The following is a 21,558-nucleotide window of genomic DNA, read 5'->3' on the forward strand; positions in this document are numbered from 1 at the left end:
GAGCCAAGAATTTGAGTGGTAATTTGCTAAGAATAATAATAACTACAAGTTTTTATAAAAGGGAAACAAACTTGCACTAATAAAACTGTGCAAAACAACTAAATTTTGAACGTTCTCAGAATTCGATAAAACTTGACCCAAACGTTTGTCTGAACCCAAGCATTTCTATGGTAAATTTGCTAAGCGTAATAATAACTAAAAGTTTGTATAAAAGGGAAGCAAAGTTGCAATAATAAAATTGTGCAAAGCTAAATTTTGAACGTTCTCAGAATTCGACGAAACTTGACCCAAACGTTGGTCTAGACCCATGAATTTGGGTTGTAAATTTGCTAAGCATAATAATAACTACAAGTTTTTATAAAAGGCAAACAAACTTACTTTAATAAAACCGTACAAAACAGCTAAACCTTAAACGTTTTTAGAATTCGACGAAACTTGACCCAAACGTTGGTTTAGACCTAAGGATTTGTGTGGTAATTTGCTAAGCTTTAATAATAACTACAAGTTTGTATAAAAGGGAAACAATCTTGCTCTAATAAAACCGTGCAAAATAGCTTAATTTTGAAAATTGTCAGAATTCAACGAAACTTGACCCAAACGTTGGTCTAGACCCAACAGTTTGTGTGGTAAATTTGCTAAGCGTAATAACAACTACAAGTTTGTATAAAAGGGAAACAAACTAGTTATAATAAAACCGTGCAAAACAGTTACATTTTGAACGTTACCAGAATTCGATGAAATTTGACCCAAAAATTGGTCTAGACCATAGAATTTGTGTGGTAAATTTGCTAAATTTAATAATAACTACGATTTTGTATAAAAGAGAAACAAACTTGCTCTAATAAAACCGTTCAAGAAACAGCTAAATTTTGAACGGTACCAGAATTCGACGAAACTTGGCCCAAACGTAGGTTTAGACCCAAGAATTCGTGTGGTAAATTTGCTAAGCGTAATAATAACTACAAGTTTTTATAAAAGGAGAACAAACTTGCTTTAATAAAACCGTACAAAACAGCTAAATTTTGAACGTTCTCAGAATTCGACGAAACTTGACCCAAAACGTTGGTCTAGGCCCAAGAATTTGTGTAGTAAATTTTTTAAGCGTGATAATAATTAAAAGTTTGTATAAAAGGGAAACGAAGTTGCTCTAATAAAATCGTGCAAAGCTTAATTTTGAACGTTCTCAGAATTCGACGAAACTTGACCCAAACGTTGGTCTAGACCCATGAATTTGTATTGTAAATTTACTAAGCATAATAATAACTACAGGTTTTTATAAAAGGCAGACAAACTTACTTAAATAAAACCGTACAAAACAGCTAAAATTTGAACGTTCTTAGAATTTTTGACGAAACTTGACCCAAACGTTCGTCCAGACCCAAGAATTTGTGTGGTAATTTGCTAAGAATAATAATAACTACAAGTTTTTATAAAAGGGAAACAAACTTGCACTAATAAAACCGTGCAAAACAACTAAATTTTGAACGTTCTCAGAATTCGATAAAACTTGACCCAAACGTTTGTGTGAACCCAAGTATTTCTGTGGTAAATTTGCTAAGCGTAATAATAACTAAAAGTTTGTATAAAAGGGAAACAAAGTTGCTATAATAAAATTGTGCAAAGCTAAATTTTGAACGTTCTCAGAATTCGACGAAACTTGACCCAAACGTTGGTCTAGACCCATGAATTTGTGTTGTAAATTTGCTAAGCATAATAATAACTACAAGTTTTTATAAAAGGCAAACAAACTTACTTTAATAAAACCGTACAAAACAGCTAAACTTTAAACGTTTTTAGAATTCGACGAAACTTGACCCAAACGTTGGTTTAGACCTAAGGATTTGTGTGGTGATTTGCTAAGCTTTAATAATAACTACAAGTTTGTATAAAAGGGAAACAATCTTGCTCTAATAAAACCGTGCAAAACAGCTAAATTTTGAAAATTGTCAGAATTCAACGAAACTTGACCCAAACGTTGGTCTAGACCCAACAGTTTGTGTGGTAAATTTGCTAAGCGTAATAACAACTACAAGTTTGTATAAAAGGGAAACAAACTAGTTATAATAAAACCGTGCAAAACAGTTACATTTTGAACGTTACCAGAATTCGATGAAATTTGACCCAAAAATTGGTCTAGACCATAGAATTTGTGTGGTAAATTTGCTAAATTTAATAATAACTACGATTTTGTATAAAAGAGAAACAAACTTGCTCTAATAAAACCGTTCAAGAAACAGCTAAATTTTGAACGGTACCAGAATTCGATGAAACTTGGCCCAAACGTAGGTTTCGACCCAAGAATTTGTGTGGTAAATTTGCTAAGCGTAATAATAACTACAAGTTTTTATAAAAGGAGAACAAACTTGCTTTAATAAAACCGTACAAAACAGCTAAATTTTGAACGTTCTCAGAATTCGACGAAACTTGACCCAAAACGTTGGTCTAGGCCCAAGAATTTGTGTAGTAAATTTTTTAAGCGTGATAATAATTAAAAGTTTGTATAAAAGGGAAACGAAGTTGCTCTAATAAAATCGTGCAAAGCTTAATTTTGAACGTTCTCAGAATTCGACGAAACTTGACCCAAACGTTGGTCTAGACCCATGAATTTGTATTGTAAATTTACTAAGCATAATAATAACTACAGGTTTTTATAAAAGGCAGACAAACTTACTTAAATAAAACCGTACAAAACAGCTAAAATTTGAACGTTCTTAGAATTTGACGAAACTTGACCCAAACGTTCGTCCAGACCCAAGAATTTGTGTGGTAATTTGCTAAGAATAATAATAACTACATGTTTTTATAAAATGGAAACAAACTTGCACTAATAAAACCGTGCAAAACAACTAAATTTTGAACGTTCTCAGAATTCGATAAAACTTGACCCAAACGTTTGTCTGAACCCAAGCATTTCTGTGGTAAATTTGCTAAGCGTAATAATAACCAAAAGTTTGTATAAAAGGGAAACAAAGTTGCAATAATAAAATTGTGCAAAGCTAAATTTTGAACGTTCTCAGAATTCGACGAAACTTGACCCAAACGTTGGTCTAGACCCATGAATTTGTGTTGTAAATTTGCTAAGCATAATAATAACTACAAGTTTTTATAAAAGGCAAACAAACTTACTTTAATAAAACCGTACAAAACAGCTAAACTTTAAACGTTTTTAGAATTCGACGAAACTTGACCCAAACGTTGGTTTAGACCTAAGGATTTGTGTGGTAATTTGCTAAGCTTTAATAATAACTACAAGTTTGTATAAAAGGGAAACAATCTTGCTCTAATAAAACCGTGCAAAACAGCTAAATTTTGAAAATTGTCAGAATTCAACGAAACTTGACCCAAACGTTGGTCTAGACCCAACAGTTTGTGTGGTAAATTTGCTAAGCATAATAACAACTACAAGTTTGTATAAAAGGGAAACAAACTAGTTATAATAAAACCGTGCAAAACAGTTACATTTTGAACGTTACCAGAATTCGATGAAATTTGACCCAAAAATTGGTCTAGACCATAGAATTTGTGTGGTAAATTTGCTAAATTTAATAATAACTACGATTTTGTATAAAAGAGTAACAAACTTGCTCTAATAAAACCGTTCAAGAAACAGCTAAATTTTGAACGGTACCAGAATTCGACGAAACTTGGCCCAAACGTAGGTTTAGACCCAAGAATTTGTGTGGTAAATTTGCTAAGCGTAATAATAACTACAAGTTTTTATAAAAGGAGAACAAACTTGCTTTAATAAAACCGTACAAAACAGCTAAATTTTGAACGTTCTCAGAATTCGACGAAACTTGACCCAAAACGTTGGTCTAGGCCCAAGAATTTGTGTAGTAAATTTTTTAAGCGTGATAATAATTAAAAGTTTGTATAAAAGGGAAACGAAGTTGCTCTAATAAAATCGTTCAAAGCTTAATTTTGACCGTTCTCAGAATTCGACGAAACTTGACCCAAACGTTGGTCTAGACCCATGAATTTGTATTGTAAATTTACTAAGCATAATAATAACTACAGGTTTTTATAAAAGGCAGACAAACTTACTTAAATAAAACCGTACAAAACAGCTAAAATTTGAACGTTCTTAGAATTTGACGAAACTTGACCCAAACGTTCGTCCACACCCAAGAATTTGAGTGGTAATTTGCTAAGAATAATAATAACTACAAGTTTTTATAAAAGGGAAACAAACTTGCACTAATAAAACTGTGCAAAACAACTAAATTTTGAACGTTCTCAGAATTCGATAAAACTTGACCCAAACGTTTGTCTGAACCCAAGCATTTCTGTGGTAAATTTGCTAAGCGTAATAATAACTAAAAGTTTGTATAAAAGGGAAACAAAGTTGCAATAATAAAATTGTGCAAAGCTAAATTTCGAACGTTCTCAGAATTCGACGAAACTTGACCCAAACGTTGGTCTAGACCCATGAATTTGGGTTGTAAATTTGCTAAGCATAATAATAACTACAAGTTTTTATAAAAGGCAAACAAACTTACTTTAATAAAACCGTACAAAACAGCTAAACTTTAAACGTTTTTAGAATTCGACGAAACTTGACCCAAACGTTGGTTTAGACCTAAGGATTTGTGTGGTGATTTGCTAAGCTTTAATAATAACTACAAGTTTGTATAAAAGGGAAACAATCTTGCTCTAATAAAACCGTGCAAAACAGCTAAATTTTGAAAATTGTCAGAATTCAACGAAACTTGACCCAAACGTTGGTCTAGACCCAACAGTTTGTGTGGTAAATTTGCTAAGCGTAATAACAACTACAAGTTTGTATAAAAGGGAAACAAACTAGTTATAATAAAACCGTGCAAAACAGTTACATTTTGAACGTTACCAGAATTCGATGAAATTTGACCCAAAAATTGGTCTAGACCATAGAATTTGTGTGGTAAATTTGCTAAATTTAATAATAACTACGATTTTGTATAAAAGAGAAACAAACTTGCTCTAATAAAACCGTTCAAGAAACAGCTAAATTTTGAACGGTACCAGAATTCGACGAAACTTGGCCCAAACGTAGGTTTAGACCCAAGAATTTGTGTGGTAAATTTGTTAAGTGTAATAATAACTACAAGTTTTTATAAAAGGAGAACAAACTTGCTTTAATAAAACCGTACAAAACAGCTAAATTTTGAACGTTCTCAGAATTCGACGAAACTTGACCCAAAACGTTGGTCTAGGCCCAAGAATTTGTGTAGTAAATTTTTTAAGCGTGATAATAATTAAAAGTTTGTATAAAAGGGAAACGAAGTTGCTCTAATAAAATCGTGCAAAGCTTAATTTTGAACGTTCTCAGAATTCGACGAAACTTGACCCAAACGTTGGTCTAGACCCATGAATTTGTATTGTAAATTTACTAAGCATAATAATAACTACAGGTTTGTATAAAAGGCAGACAAACTTACTTAAATAAAACCGTACAAAACAGCTAAAATTTGAACGTTCTAAGAATTTTTGACGAAACTTGACCCAAACGTTCGTCCAGACCCAAGAATTTGTGTGGTAATTTGCTAAGAATAATAATAACTACAAGTTTTTATAAAAGGGAAACAAACTTGCACTAATAAAACCGTGCAAAACAACTAAATTTTGAACGTTTTCAGAATTCGATGAAACTTGACCCAAACGTTTGTGTGAACCCAAGTATTTCTGTGGTAAATTTGCTAAGCGTAATAATAACTAAAAGTTTGTATAAAAGGGAAACAAAGTTGCTATAATAAAATTGTGCAAAGCTAAATTTTGAACGTTCTCAGAATTCGACGAAACTTGACCCAAACGTTGGTCTAGACCCATGAATTTGTGTTGTAAATTTGCTAAGCATAATAATAACTACAAGTTTTTATAAAAGGCAAACAAACTTACTTTAATAAAACCGTACAAAACAGCTAAACTTTAAACGTTTTTAGAATTCGACGAAACTTGACCCAAACGTTGGTTTAGACCTAAGGATTTGTGTGGTAATTTGCTAAGCTTTAATAATAACTACAAGTTTGTATAAAAGGGAAACAATCTTGCTCTAATAAAACCGTGCAAAACAGCTAAATTTTGAAAATTGTCAGAATTCAACGAAACTTGACCCAAACGTTGGTCTAGACCCAACAGTTTGTGTGGTAAATTTGCTAAGCGTAATAACAACTACAAGTTTGTATAAAAGGGAAACAAACTAGTTATAATAAAACCGTGCAAAACAGTTACATTTTGAACGTTACCAGAATTCGATGAAATTTGACCCAAAAATTGGTCTAGACCATAGAATTTGTGTGGTAAATTTGCTAAATTTAATAATAACTACGATTTTGTATAAAAGAGAAACAAACTTGCTCTAATAAAACCGTTCAAGAAACAGCTAAATTTTGAACGGTACCAGAATTCGACGAAACTTGGCCCAAACGTAGGTTTCGACCCAAGAATTTGTGTGGTAAATTTGCTAAGCGTAATAATAACTACAAGTTTTTATAAAAGGAGAACAAACTTGCTTTAATAAAACCGTACAAAACAGCTAAATTTTGAACGTTCTCAGAATTCGACGAAACTTGACCCAAAACGTTGGTCTAGACCCAAGAATTTGTGTAGTAAATTTTTTAAGCGTGATAATAATTAAAAGTTTGTATAAAAGGGAAACGAAGTTGCTCTAATAAAATCGTGCAAAGCTTAATTTTGAACGTTCTCAGAATTCGACGAAACTTGACCCAAACGTTGGTCTAGACCCATGAATTTGTATTGTAAATTTACTAAGCATAATAATAACTACAGGTTTTTATAAAAGGCAGACAAACTTACTTAAATAAAACCGTACAAAACAGCTAAAATTTGAACGTTCTTAGAATTTTTGACGAAACTTGACCCAAACGTTCGTCCAGACCCAAGAATTTGTGTGGTAATTTGCTAAGAATAATAATAACTACAAGTTTTTATAAAAGGGAAACAAACTTGCACTAATAAAACCGTGCAAAACAACTAAATTTTGAACGTTCTCAGAATTCGATGAAACTTGACCCAAACGTTTGTGTGAACCTAAGTATTTCTGTGGTAAATTTGCTAAGCGTAATAATAACTAAAAGTTTGTATAAAAGGGAAACAAAGTTGCTATAATAAAATTGTGCAAAGCTAAATTTTGAACGTTCTCAGAATTCGACGAAACTTGACCCAAACGTTGGTCTAGACCCATGAATTTGTGTTGTAAATTTGCTAAGCATAATAATAACTACAAGTTTTTATAAAAGGCAAACAAACTTACTTTAATAAATCCGTACAAAACAGCTAAACTTTAAACGTTCTTAGAATTCGACGAAACTTGACCCAAACGTTGGTTTAGACCTAAGAATTTGTGTGGTAATTTGCTAAGCTTTAATAATAACAACAAGTTTGTATAAAAGGGAAACAATCTTGCTCTAATAAAACCGTGCAAAACAGCTAAATTTTGAAAATTGTCAGAATTCAACGAAACTTGACCCAAACGTTGGTCTAGACCCAACAGTTTGTGTGGTAAATTAGCTAAGCGTAATAACAACTACAAGTTTGTATAAAAGGGAAACAAACTAGTTATAATAAAACCGTGCAAAACAGTTACATTTTGAACGTTACCAGAATTCGATGAAATTTGACCCAAAAATTGGTCTAGACCATAGAATTTGTGTGGTAAATTTGCTAAGTTTAATAATAACTACGATTTTGTATAAAAGAGTAACAAACTTGCTCTAATAAAACCGTTCAAGAAACAGCTAAATTTTGAACAGTACCAGAATTCGACGAAACTTGGCCCAAACGTAGGTTTAGACCCAAGAATTTGTGTGGTAAATTTGCTAAGCGTAATAATAACTACAAGTTTTTATAAAAGGAGAACAAACTTGCTTTAATAAAACCGTACAAAACAGCTAAATTTTGAACGTTCTCAGAATTCGACGAAACTTGACCCAAAACGTTGGTCTAGGCCCAAGAATTTGTGTAGTAAATTTTTTAAGCGTGATAATAATTAAAAGTTTGTATAAAAGGGAAACGAAGTTGCTCTAATAAAATCGTGCAAAGCTTAATTTTGAACGTTCTCAGAATTCGACGAAACTTGACCCAAACGTTGGTCTAGACCCATGAATTTGTATTGTAAATTTACTAAGCATAATAATAACTACAGGTTTTTATAAAAGGCAGACAAACTTACTTTAATAAAACCGTACAAAACAGCTAAAATTTGAACGTTCTTAGAATTTTTGACGAAACTTGACCCAAACGTTCGTCCAGACCCAAGAATTTGTGTGGTAATTTGCTAAGAATAATAATAACTACAAGTTTTTATAAAAGGGAAACAAACTTGCACTAATAAAACCGTGCAAAACAACTAAATTTTGAACGTTCTCAGAATTCGATAAAACTTGACCCAAACGTTTGTCTGAACCCAAGCATTTCTGTGGTAAATTTGCTAAGCGTAATAATAACCAAAAGTTTGTATAAAAGGGAAACAAAGTTGCAATAATAAAATTGTGCAAAGCTAAATTTTGAACGTTCTCAGAATTCGACGAAACTTGACCCAAACGTTGGTCTAGACCCATGAATTTGTGTTGTAAATTTGCTAAGCATAATAATAACTACAAGTTTTTATAAAAGGCAAACAAACTTACTTTAATAAAACCGTACAAAACAGCTAAACTTTAAACGTTTTTAGAATTCGACGAAACTTGACCCAAACGTTGGTTTAGACCTAAGGATTTGTGTGGTAATTTGCTAAGCTTTAATAATAACTACAAGTTTGTATAAAAGGGAAACAATCATGCTCTAATAAAACCGTGCAAAACAGCTAAATTTTGAAAATTGTCAGAATTCAACGAAACTTGACCCAAACGTTGGTCTAGACCCAACAGTTTGTGTGGTAAATTTGCTAAGCGTAATAACAACTACAAGTTTGTATAAAAGGGAAACAAACTAGTTATAATAAAACCGTGCAAAACAGTTACATTTTGAACGTTACCAGAATTCGATGAAATTTGGCCCAAAAATTGGTCTAGACCATAGAATTTGTGTGGTAAATTTGCTAAATTTAATAATAACTACGATTTTGTATAAAAGAGAAACAAACTTGCTCTAATAAAACCGTTCAAGAAACAGCTAAATTTTGAACGGTACCAGAATTCGACGAAACTTGGCCCAAACGTAGGTTTAGACCCAAGAATTTTTGTGGTAAATTTGCTAAGCGTAATAATAACTACAAGTTTTTATAAAAGGAGAACAAACTTGCTTTAATAAAACCGTACAAAACAGCTAAATTTTGAACGTTATCAGAATTCGACGAAACTTGACCCAAAACGTTGGTCTAGGCCCAAGAATTTGTGTAGTAAATTTTTTAAGCGTGATAATAATTAAAAGTTTGTATAAAAGGGAAACGAAGTTGCTCTAATAAAATCGTGCAAAGCTTAATTTTGAACGTTCTCAGAATTCGACGAAACTTGACCCAAACGTTGGTCTAGACCCATGAATTTGTATTGTAAATTTACTAAGCATAATAATAACTACAGGTTTTTATAAAAGGCAGACAAACTTACTTTAATAAAACCGTACAAAACAGCTAAAATTTGAACGTTCTTAGAATTTTTGACGAAACTTGACCCAAACGTTCGTCCAGACCCAAGAATTTGTGTGGTAATTTGCTAAGAATAATAATAACTACAAGTTTTTATAAAAAGGAAACAAACTTGCACTAATAAAACCGTGCAAAACAACTAAATTTTGAACGTTCTCAGAATTCGATGAAACTTGACCCAAACGTTTGTGTCAACCCAAGTATTTCTGTGGTAAATTTGCTAAGCGTAATAATAACTAAAAGTTTGTATAAAAGGGAAACAAAGTTGCTATAATAAAATTGTGCAAAGCTAAATTTTGAACGTTCTCAGAATTCGACGAAACTTGACCCAAACGTTGGTCTAGACCCATGAATTTGTGTTGTAAATTTGCTAAGCATAATAATAACTACAAGTTTTTATAAAAGGCAAACAAACTTACTTTAATAAATCCGTACAACACAGCTAAACTTTAAACGTTCTTAGAATTCGACGAAACTTGACCCAAACGTTGGTTTAGACCTAAGAATTTGTGTGGTAATTTGCTAAGCTTTAATAATAACAACAAGTTTGTATAAAAGGGAAACAATCTTGCTCTAATAAAACCGTGCAAAACAGCTAAATTTTGAAAATTGTCAGAATTCAACGAAACTTGACCCAAACGTTGGTCTAGACCCAACAGTTTGTGTGGTAAATTAGCTAAGCGTAATAACAACTACAAGTTTGTATAAAAGGGAAACAAACTAGTTATAATAAAACCGTGCAAAACAGTTACATTTTGAACGTTACCAGAATGCGATGAAATTTGACCCAAAAATTGGTCTAGACCATAGAATTTGTGTGGTAAATTTGCTAAGTTTAATAATAACTACGATTTTGTATAAAAGAGTAACAAACTTGCTCTAATAAAACCGTTCAAGAAACAGCTAAATTTTGAACGGTACCAGAATTCGACGAAACTTGGCCCAAACGTAGGTTTAGACCCAAGAATTTGTGTGGTAAATTTGCTAAGCGTAATAATAACTACAAATTTTTATAAAAGGAGAACAAACTTGCTTTAATAAAACCGTACAAAACAGCTAAATTTTGAACGTTCTCAGAATTCGACGAAACTTGACCCAAAACGTTGGTCTAGGCCCAAGAATTTGTGTAGTAAATTTTTTAAGCGTGATAATAATTAAAAGTTTGTATAAAAGGGAAACGAAGTTGCTCTAATAAAATCGTGCAAAGCTTAATTTTGAACGTTCTCAGAATTCGACGAAACTTGACCCAAACGTTGGTCTAGACCAATGAATTTGTATTGTAAATTTACTAAGGATAATAATAACTACAGGTTTGTATAAAAGGCAGACAAACTTACTTAAATAAAACCGTACAAAACAGCTAAAATTTGAACGTTCTAAGAATTTTTGACGAAACTTGACCCAAACGTTCGTCCAGACCCAAGAATTTGTGTGGTAATTTGCTAAGAATAATAATAACTACAAGTTTTTATAAAAGGGAAACAAACTTGCACTAATAAAACCGTGCAAAACAACTAAATTTTGAACGTTTTCAGAATTCGATGAAACTTGACCCAAACGTTTGTGTGAACCCAAGTATTTCTGTGGTAAATTTGCTAAGCGTAATAATAACTAAAAGTTTGTATAAAAGGGAAACAAAGTTGCTATAATAAAATTGTGCAAAGCTAAATTTTGAACGTTCTCAGAATTCGACGAAACTTGACCCAAACGTTGGTCTAGACCCATGAATTTGTGTTGTAAATTTGCTAAGCATAATAATAACTACAAGTTTTTATAAAAGGCAAACAAACTTACTTTAATAAAACCGTACAAAACAGCTAAACTTTAAACGTTTTTAGAATTCGACGAAACTTGACCCAAACGTTGGTTTAGACCTAAGGATTTGTGTGGTAATTTGCTAAGCTTTAATAATAACTACAAGTTTGTATAAAAGGGAAACAATCTTGCTCTAATAAAACCGTGCAAAACAGCTAAATTTTGAAAATTGTCAGAATTCAACGAAACTTGACCCAAACGTTGGTCTAGACCCAACAGTTTGTGTGGTAAATTTGCTAAGCGTAATAACAACTACAAGTTTGTATAAAAGGGAAACAAACTAGTTATAATAAAACCGTGCAAAACAGTTACATTTTGAACGTTACCAGAATTCGATGAAATTTGACCCAAAAATTGGTCTAGACCATAGAATTTGTGTGGTAAATTTGCTAAATTTAATAATAACTACGATTTTGTATAAAAGAGAAACAAACTTGCTCTAATAAAACCGTTCAAGAAACAGCTAAATTTTGAACGGTACCAGAATTCGACGAAACTTGGCCCAAATGTAGGTTTCGACCCAAGAATTTGTGTGGTAAATTTGCTAAGCGTAATAATAACTACAAGTTTTTATAAAAGGAGAACAAACTTGCTTTAATAAAACCGTACAAAACAGCTAAATTTTGAACGTTCTCAGAATTCGACGAAACTTGACCCAAAACGTTGGTCTAGGCCCAAGAATTTGTGTAGTAAATTTTTTAAGCGTGATAATAATTAAAAGTTTGTATAAAAGGGAAACGAAGTTGCTCTAATAAAATCGTGCAAAGCTTAATTTTGAACGTTCTCAGAATTCGACGAAACTTGACCCAAACGTTGGTCTAGACCCATGAATTTGTATTGTAAATTTACTAAGCATAATAATAACTACAGGTTTGTATAAAAGGCAGACAAACTTACTTAAATAAAACCGTACAAAACAGCTAAAATTTGAACGTTCTTAGAATTTGACGAAACTTGACCCAAACGTTCGTCCAGACCCAAGAATTTGTGTGGTAATTTGCTAAGAATAATAATAACTACAAGTTTTTATAAAAGGGAAACAAACTTGCACTAATAAAACCGTGCAAAACAACTAAATTTTGAACGTTCTCAGAATTCGATAAAACTTGACCCAAACGTTTGTCTGGACCCAAGCATTTCTGTGGTAAATTTGCTAAGCGTAATAATAACCAAAAGTTTGTATAAAAGGGAAACAAAGTTGCAATAATAAAATTGTGCAAAGCTAAATTTTGAACGTTCTCAGAATTCGACGAAACTTGACCCAAACGTTGGTCTAGACCCATGAATTTGTGTTGTAAATTTGCTAAGCATAATAATAACTACAAGTTTTTATAAAAGGCAAACAAACTTACTTTAATAAATCCGTACAACACAGCTAAACTTTAAACGTTCTTAGAATTCGACGAAACTTGACCCAAACGTTGGTTTAGACCTAAGAATTTGTGTGGTAATTTGCTAAGCTTTAATAATAACAACAAGTTTGTATAAAAGGGAAACAATCTTGCTCTAATAAAACCGTGCAAAACAGCTAAATTTTGAAAATTGTCAGAATTCAACGAAACTTGACCCAAACGTTGGTCTAGACCCAACAGTTTGTGTGGTAAATTAGCTAAGCGTAATAACAACTACAAGTTTGTATAAAAGGGAAACAAACTAGTTATAATAAAACCGTGCAAAACAGTTACATTTTGAACGTTACCAGAATGCGATGAAATTTGACCCAAAAATTGGTCTAGACCATAGAATTTGTGTGGTAAATTTGCTAAGTTTAATAATAACTACGATTTTGTATAAAAGAGTAACAAACTTGCTCTAATAAAACCGTTCAAGAAACAGCTAAATTTTGAACGGTACCAGAATTCGACGAAACTTGGCCCAAACGTAGGTTTAGACCCAAGAATTTGTGTGGTAAATTTGCTAAGCGTAATAATAACTACAAATTTTTATAAAAGGAGAACAAACTTGCTTTAATAAAACCGTACAAAACAGCTAAATTTTGAACGTTCTCAGAATTCGACGAAACTTGACCCAAAACGTTGGTCTAGGCCCAAGAATTTGTGTAGTAAATTTTTTAAGCGTGATAATAATTAAAAGTTTGTATAAAAGGGAAACGAAGTTGCTCTAATAAAATCGTGCAAAGCTTAATTTTGAACGTTCTCAGAATTCGACGAAACTTGACCCAAACGTTGGTCTAGACCAATGAATTTGTATTGTAAATTTACTAAGGATAATAATAACTACAGGTTTGTATAAAAGGCAGACAAACTTACTTAAATAAAACCGTACAAAACAGCTAAAATTTGAACGTTCTAAGAATTTTTGACGAAACTTGACCCAAACGTTCGTCCAGACCCAAGAATTTGTGTGGTAATTTGCTAAGAATAATAATAACTACAAGTTTTTATAAAAGGGAAACAAACTTGCACTAATAAAACCGTGCAAAACAACTAAATTTTGAACGTTTTCAGAATTCGATGAAACTTGACCCAAACGTTTGTGTGAACCCAAGTATTTCTGTGGTAAATTTGCTAAGCGTAATAATAACTAAAAGTTTGTATAAAAGGGAAACAAAGTTGCTATAATAAAATTGTGCAAAGCTAAATTTTGAACGTTCTCAGAATTCGACGAAACTTGACCCAAACGTTGGTCTAGACCCATGAATTTGTGTTGTAAATTTGCTAAGCATAATAATAACTACAAGTTTTTATAAAAGGCAAACAAACTTACTTTAATAAAACCGTACAAAACAGCTAAACTTTAAACGTTTTTAGAATTCGACGAAACTTGACCCAAACGTTGGTTTAGACCTAAGGATTTGTGTGGTAATTTGCTAAGCTTTAATAATAACTACAAGTTTGTATAAAAGGGAAACAATCTTGCTCTAATAAAACCGTGCAAAACAGCTAAATTTTGAAAATTGTCAGAATTCAACGAAACTTGACCCAAACGTTGGTCTAGACCCAACAGTTTGTGTGGTAAATTTGCTAAGCGTAATAACAACTACAAGTTTGTATAAAAGGGAAACAAACTAGTTATAATAAAACCGTGCAAAACAGTTACATTTTGAACGTTACCAGAATTCGATGAAATTTGACCCAAAAATTGGTCTAGACCATAGAATTTGTGTGGTAAATTTGCTAAATTTAATAATAACTACGATTTTGTATAAAAGAGAAACAAACTTGCTCTAATAAAACCGTTCAAGAAACAGCTAAATTTTGAACGGTACCAGAATTCGACGAAACTTGGCCCAAATGTAGGTTTCGACCCAAGAATTTGTGTGGTAAATTTGCTAAGCGTAATAATAACTACAAGTTTTTATAAAAGGAGAACAAACTTGCTTTAATAAAACCGTACAAAACAGCTAAATTTTGAACGTTCTCAGAATTCGACGAAACTTGACCCAAAACGTTGGTCTAGGCCCAAGAATTTGTGTAGTAAATTTTTTAAGCGTGATAATAATTAAAAGTTTGTATAAAAGGGAAACGAAGTTGCTCTAATAAAATCGTGCAAAGCTTAATTTTGAACGTTCTCAGAATTCGACGAAACTTGACCCAAACGTTGGTCTAGACCCATGAATTTGTATTGTAAATTTACTAAGCATAATAATAACTACAGGTTTGTATAAAAGGCAGACAAACTTACTTAAATAAAACCGTACAAAACAGCTAAAATTTGAACGTTCTTAGAATTTGACGAAACTTGACCCAAACGTTCGTCCAGACCCAAGAATTTGTGTGGTAATTTGCTAAGAATAATAATAACTACAAGTTTTTATAAAAGGGAAACAAACTTGCACTAATAAAACCGTGCAAAACAACTAAATTTTGAACGTTCTCAGAATTCGATAAAACTTGACCCAAACGTTTGTCTGGACCCAAGCATTTCTGTGGTAAATTTGCTAAGCGTAATAATAACCAAAAGTTTGTATAAAAGGGAAACAAAGTTGCAATAATAAAATTGTGCAAAGCTAAATTTTGAACGTTCTCAGAATTCGACGAAACTTGACCCAAACGTTGGTCTAGACCCATGAATTTGTGTTGTAAATTTGCTAAGCATAATAATAACTACAAGTTTTTATAAAAGGCAAACAAACTTACTTTAATAAAACCGTACAAAACAGCTAAACTTTAAACGTTTTTAGAATTCGACGAAACTTGACCCAAACGTTGGTTTAGACCTAAGGATTTGTGTGGTAATTTGCTAAGCTTTAATAATAACTACAAGTTTGTATAAAAGGGAAACAATCTTGCTCTAATAAAACCGTGCAAAACAGCTAAATTTTGAAAATTGTCAGAATTCAACGAAACTTGACCCAAACGTTGGTCTAGACCCAACAGTTTGTGCGGTAAATTTGCTAAGCGTAATAACAACTACAAGTTTGTATAAAAGGGAAACAAACTAGTTATAATAAAACCGTGCAAAACAGTTACATTTTGAACGTTACCAGAATTCGATGAAATTTGACCCAAAAATTGGTCTAGACCATAGAATTTGTGTGGTAAATTTGCTAAATTTAATAATAACTACGATTTTGTATAAAAGAGTAACAAACTTGCTCTAATAAAACCGTTCAAGAAACAGCTAAATTTTGAACGGTACCAGAATTCGACGAAACTTGGCCCAAACGTAGGTTTAGACCCAAGAATTTGTGTGGTAAATTTGCTAAGCGTAATAATAACTACAAATTTTTATAAAAGGAGAACAAACTTGCTTTAATAAAACCGTACAAAACAGCTAAATTTTGAACGTTCTCAGAATTCGACGAAACTTGACCCAAAACGTTGGTCTAGGCCCAAGAATTTGTGTAGTAAATTTTTTAAGCGTGATAATAATTAAAAGTTTGTATAAAAGGGAAACGAAGTTGCTCTAATAAAATCGTGCAAAGCTTAATTTTGAACGTTCTCAGAATTCGACGAAACTTGACCCAAACGTTGGTCTAGACCCATGAATTTGTATTGTAAATTTACTAAGCATAATAATAACTACAGGTTTGTATAAAAGGCAGACAAACTTACTTAAATAAAACCGTACAAAACAGCTAAAATTTGAACGTTCTAAGAATTTTTGACGAAACTTGACCCAAACGTTCGTCCAGACCCAAGAATTTGTGTGGTAATTTGCTAAGAATAATAATAACTACAAGTTTTTATAAAAGGGAAACAAACTTGCACTAATAAAACCGTGCAAAACAACTAAATTTTGAACGTTTTCAGAATTCGATGAAACTTGACCCAAACGTTTGTGTGAACCCAAGTATTTCTGTGGTAAATTTGCTAAGCGTAATAATAACTAAAAGTTTGTATAAAAGGGAAACAAAGTTGCTATAATAAAATTGTGCAAAGCTAAATTTTGAACGTTCTCAGAATTCGACGAAACTTGACCCAAACGTTGGTCTAGACCCATGAATTTGTGTTGTAAATTTGCTAAGCATAATAATAACTACAAGTTTTTATAAAAGGCAAACAAACTTACTTTAATAAAACCGTACAAAACAGCTAAACTTTAAACGTTTTTAGAATTCGACGAAACTTGACCCAAACGTTGGTTTAGACCTAAGGATTTGTGTGGTAATTTGCTAAGCTTTAATAATAACTACAAGTTTGTATAAAAGGGAAACAATCTTGCTCTAATAAAACCGTGCAAAACAGCTAAATTTTGAAAATTGTCAGAATTCAACGAAACTTGACCCAAACGTTGGTCTAGACCCAACAGTTTGTGTGGTAAATTTGCTAAGCGTAATAACAACTACAAGTTTGTATAAAAGGGAAACAAACTAGTTATAATAAAACCGTGCAAAACAGTTACATTTTGAACGTTACCAGAATTCGATGAAATTTGACCCAAAAATTGGTCTAGACCATAGAATTTGTGTGGTAAATTTGCTAAATTTAATAATAACTACGATTTTGTATAAAAGAGAAACAAACTTGCTCTAATAAAACCGTTCAAGAAACAGCTAAATTTTGAACGGTACCAGAATTCGACGAAACTTGGCCCAAATGTAGGTTTCGACCCAAGAATTTGTGTGGTAAATTTGCTAAGCGTAATAATAACTACAAGTTTTTATAAAAGGAGAACAAACTTGCTTTAATAAAACCGTACAAAACAGCTAAATTTTGAACGTTCTCAGAATTCGACGAAACTTGACCCAAAACGTTGGTCTAGGCCCAAGAATTTGTGTAGTAAATTTTTTAAGCGTGATAATAATTAAAAGTTTGTATAAAAGGGAAACGAAGTTGCTCTAATAAAATCGTGCAAAGCTTAATTTTGAACGTTCTCAGAATTCGACGAAACTTGACCCAAACGTTGGTCTAGACCCATGAATTTGTATTGTAAATTTACTAAGCATAATAATAACTACAGGTTTGTATAAAAGGCAGACAAACTTACTTAAATAAAACCGTACAAAACAGCTAAAATTTGAACGTTCTTAGAATTTGACGAAACTTGACCCAAACGTTCGTCCAGACCCAAGAATTTGTGTGGTAATTTGCTAAGAATAATAATAACTACAAGTTTTTATAAAAGGGAAACAAACTTGCACTAATAAAACCGTGCAAAACAACTAAATTTTGAACGTTCTCAGAATTCGATAAAACTTGACCCAAACGTTTGTCTGGACCCAAGCATTTCTGTGGTAAATTTGCTAAGCGTAATAATAACCAAAAGTTTGTATAAAAGGGAAACAAAGTTGCAATAATAAAATTGTGCAAAGCTAAATTTTGAACGTTCTCAGAATTCGACGAAACTTGACCCAAACGTTGGTCTAGACCCATGAATTTGTGTTGTAAATTTGCTAAGCATAATAATAACTACAAGTTTTTATAAAAGGCAAACAAACTTACTTTAATAAAACCGTACAAAACAGCTAAACTTTAAACGTTTTTAGAATTCGACGAAACTTGACCCAAACGTTGGTTTAGACCTAAGGATTTGTGTGGTAATTTGCTAAGCTTTAATAATAACTACAAGTTTGTATAAAAGGGAAACAATCTTGCTCTAATAAAACCGTGCAAAACAGCTAAATTTTGAAAATTGTCAGAATTCAACGAAACTTGACCCAAACGTTGGTCTAGACCCAACAGTTTGTGTGGTAAATTTGCTAAGCGTAATAACAACTACAAGTTTGTATAAAAGGGAAACAAACTAGTTATAATAAAACCGTGCAAAACAGTTACATTTTGAACGTTACCAGAATTCGATGAAATTTGACCCAAAAATTGGTCTAGACCATAGAATTTGTGTGGTAAATTTGCTAAATTTAATAATAACTACGATTTTGTATAAAAGAGTAACAAACTTGCTCTAATAAAACCGTTCAAGAAACAGCTAAATTTTGAACGGTACCAGAATTCGACGAAACTTGGCCCAAACGTAGGTTTAGACCCAAGAATTTGTGTGGTAAATTTGCTAAGCGTAATAATAACTACAAATTTTTATAAAAGGAGAACAAACTTGCTTTAATAAAACCGTACAAAACAGCTAAATTTTGAACGTTCTCAGAATTCGACGAAACTTGACCCAAAACGTTGGTCTAGGCCCAAGAATTTGTGTAGTAAATTTTTTAAGCGTGATAATAATTAAAAGTTTGTATAAAAGGGAAACGAAGTTGCTCTAATAAAATCGTGCAAAGCTTAATTTTGAACGTTCTCAGAATTCGACGAAACTTGACCCAAACGTTGGTCTAGACCAATGAATTTGTATTGTAAATTTACTAAGCATAATAATAACTACAGGTTTGTATAAAAGGCAGACAAACTTACTTAAATAAAACCGTACAAAACAGCTAAAATTTGAACGTTCTAAGAATTTTTGACGAAACTTGACCCAAACGTTCGTCCAGACCCAAGAATTTGTGTGGTAATTTGCTAAGAATAATAATAACTACAAGTTTTTATAAAAGGGAAACAAACTTGCACTAATAAAACCGTGCAAAACAACTAAATTTTGAACGTTTTCAGAATTCGATGAAACTTGACCCAAACGTTTGTGTGAACCCAAGTATTTCTGTGGTAAATTTGCTAAGCGTAATAATAACTAAAAGTTTGTATAAAAGGGAAACAAAGTTGCTATAATAAAATTGTGCAAAGCTAAATTTTGAACGTTCTCAGAATTCGACGAAACTTGACCCAAACGTTGGTCTAGACCCATGAATTTGTGTTGTAAATTTGCTAAGCATAATAATAACTACAAGTTTTTATAAAAGGCAAACAAACTTACTTTAATAAAACCGTACAAAACAGCTAAACTTTAAACGTTTTTAGAATTCGACGAAACTTGACCCAAACGTTGGTTTAGACCTAAGGATTTGTGTGGTAATTTGCTAAGCTTTAATAATAACTACAAGTTTGTATAAAAGGGAAACAATCTTGCTCTAATAAAACCGTGCAAAACAGCTAAATTTTGAAAATTGTCAGAATTCAACGAAACTTGACCCAAACGTTGGTCTAGACCCAACAGTTTGTGTGGTAAATTTGCTAAGCGTAATAACAACTACAAGTTTGTATAAAAGGGAAACAAACTAGTTATAATAAAACCGTGCAAAACAGTTACATTTTGAACGTTACCAGAATTCGATGAAATTTGACCCAAAAATTGGTCTAGACCATAGAATTTGTGTGGTAAATTTGCTAAATTTAATAATAACTACGATTTTGTATAAAAGAGAAACAAACTTGCTCTAATAAAACCGTTCAAGAAACAGCTAAATTTTGAACGGTACCAGAATTCGACGAAACTTGGCCCAAATGTAGGTTTCGACCCAAGAATTTGTGTGGTAAATTTGCTAAGCGTAATAATAACTACAAGTTTTTATAAAAGGAGAACAAACTTGCTTTAATAAAACCGTACAAAACAGCTAAATTTTGAACGTTCTCAGAATTCGACGAAACTTGACCCAAAACGTTGGTCTAGGCCCAAGAATTTGTGTAGTAAATTTTTTAAGCGTGATAATAATTAAAAGTTTGTATAAAAGGGAAACGAAGTTGCTCTAATAAAATCGTGCAAAGCTTAATTTTGAACGTTCTCAGAATTCGACGAAACTTGACCCAAACGTTGGTCTAGACCCATGAATTTGTATTGTAAATTTACTAAGCATAATAATAACTACAGGTTTTTATAAAAGGCAGACAAACTTACTTAAATAAAACCGTACAAAACAGCTAAAATTTGAACGTTCTTAGAATTTGACGAAACTTGACCCAAACGTTCGTCCAGACCCAAGAATTTGTGTGGTAATTTGCTAAGAATAATAATAACTACAAGTTTTTATAAAAGGGAAACAAACTTGCACTAATAAAACCGTGCAAAACAACTAAATTTTGAACGTTCTCAGAATTCGATAAAACTTGACCCAAACGTTTGTCTGGACCCAAGCATTTCTGTGGTAAATTTGCTAAGCGTAATAATAACCAAAAGTTTGTATAAAAGGGAAACAAAGTTGCAATAATAAAATTGTGCAAAGCTAAATTTTGAACGTTCTCAGAATTCGACGAAACTTGACCCAAACGTTGGTCTAGACCCATGAATTTGTGTTGTAAATTTGCTAAGCATAATAATAACTACAAGTTTTTATAAAAGGCAAACAAACTTACTTTAATAAAACCGTACAAAACAGCTAAACTTTAAACGTTTTTAGAATTCGACGAAACTTGACCCAAACGTTGGTTTAGACCTAAGGATTTGTGTGGTAATTTGCTAAGCTTTAATAATAACTAAGGGTTTGTATAAAAGGGAAACAATCTTGCTCTAATAAAACCGTGCAAAACAGCTAAATTTTGAAAATTGTCAGAATTCAACGAAACTTGACCCAAACGTTGGTCTAGACCCAACAGTTTGTGTGGTAAATTTGCTAAGCGTAATAACAACTACAAGTTTGTATAAAAGGGAAACAAACTAGTTATAATAAAACCGTGCAAAACAGTTACATTTTGATCGTTACCAGAATTCGATGAAATTTGACCCAAAAATTGGTCTAGACCATAGAATTTGTGTGGTAAATTTGCTAAATTTAATAATAACTACGATTTTGTATAAAAGAGTAACAAACTTGCTCTAATAAAACCGTTCAAGAAACAGCTAAATTTTGAACGGTACCAGAATTCGACGAAACTTGGCCCAAACGTAGGTTTAGACCCAAGAATTTGTGTGGTAAATTTGCT

This window comes from Sesamum indicum, linkage group LG2 (assembly GCF_026168435.1).
Source record: "Sesamum indicum cultivar Baizhima isolate 11 linkage group LG2, ASM2616843v1, whole genome shotgun sequence".
Lineage (NCBI taxonomy): Eukaryota > Viridiplantae > Streptophyta > Magnoliopsida > Lamiales > Pedaliaceae > Sesamum > Sesamum indicum.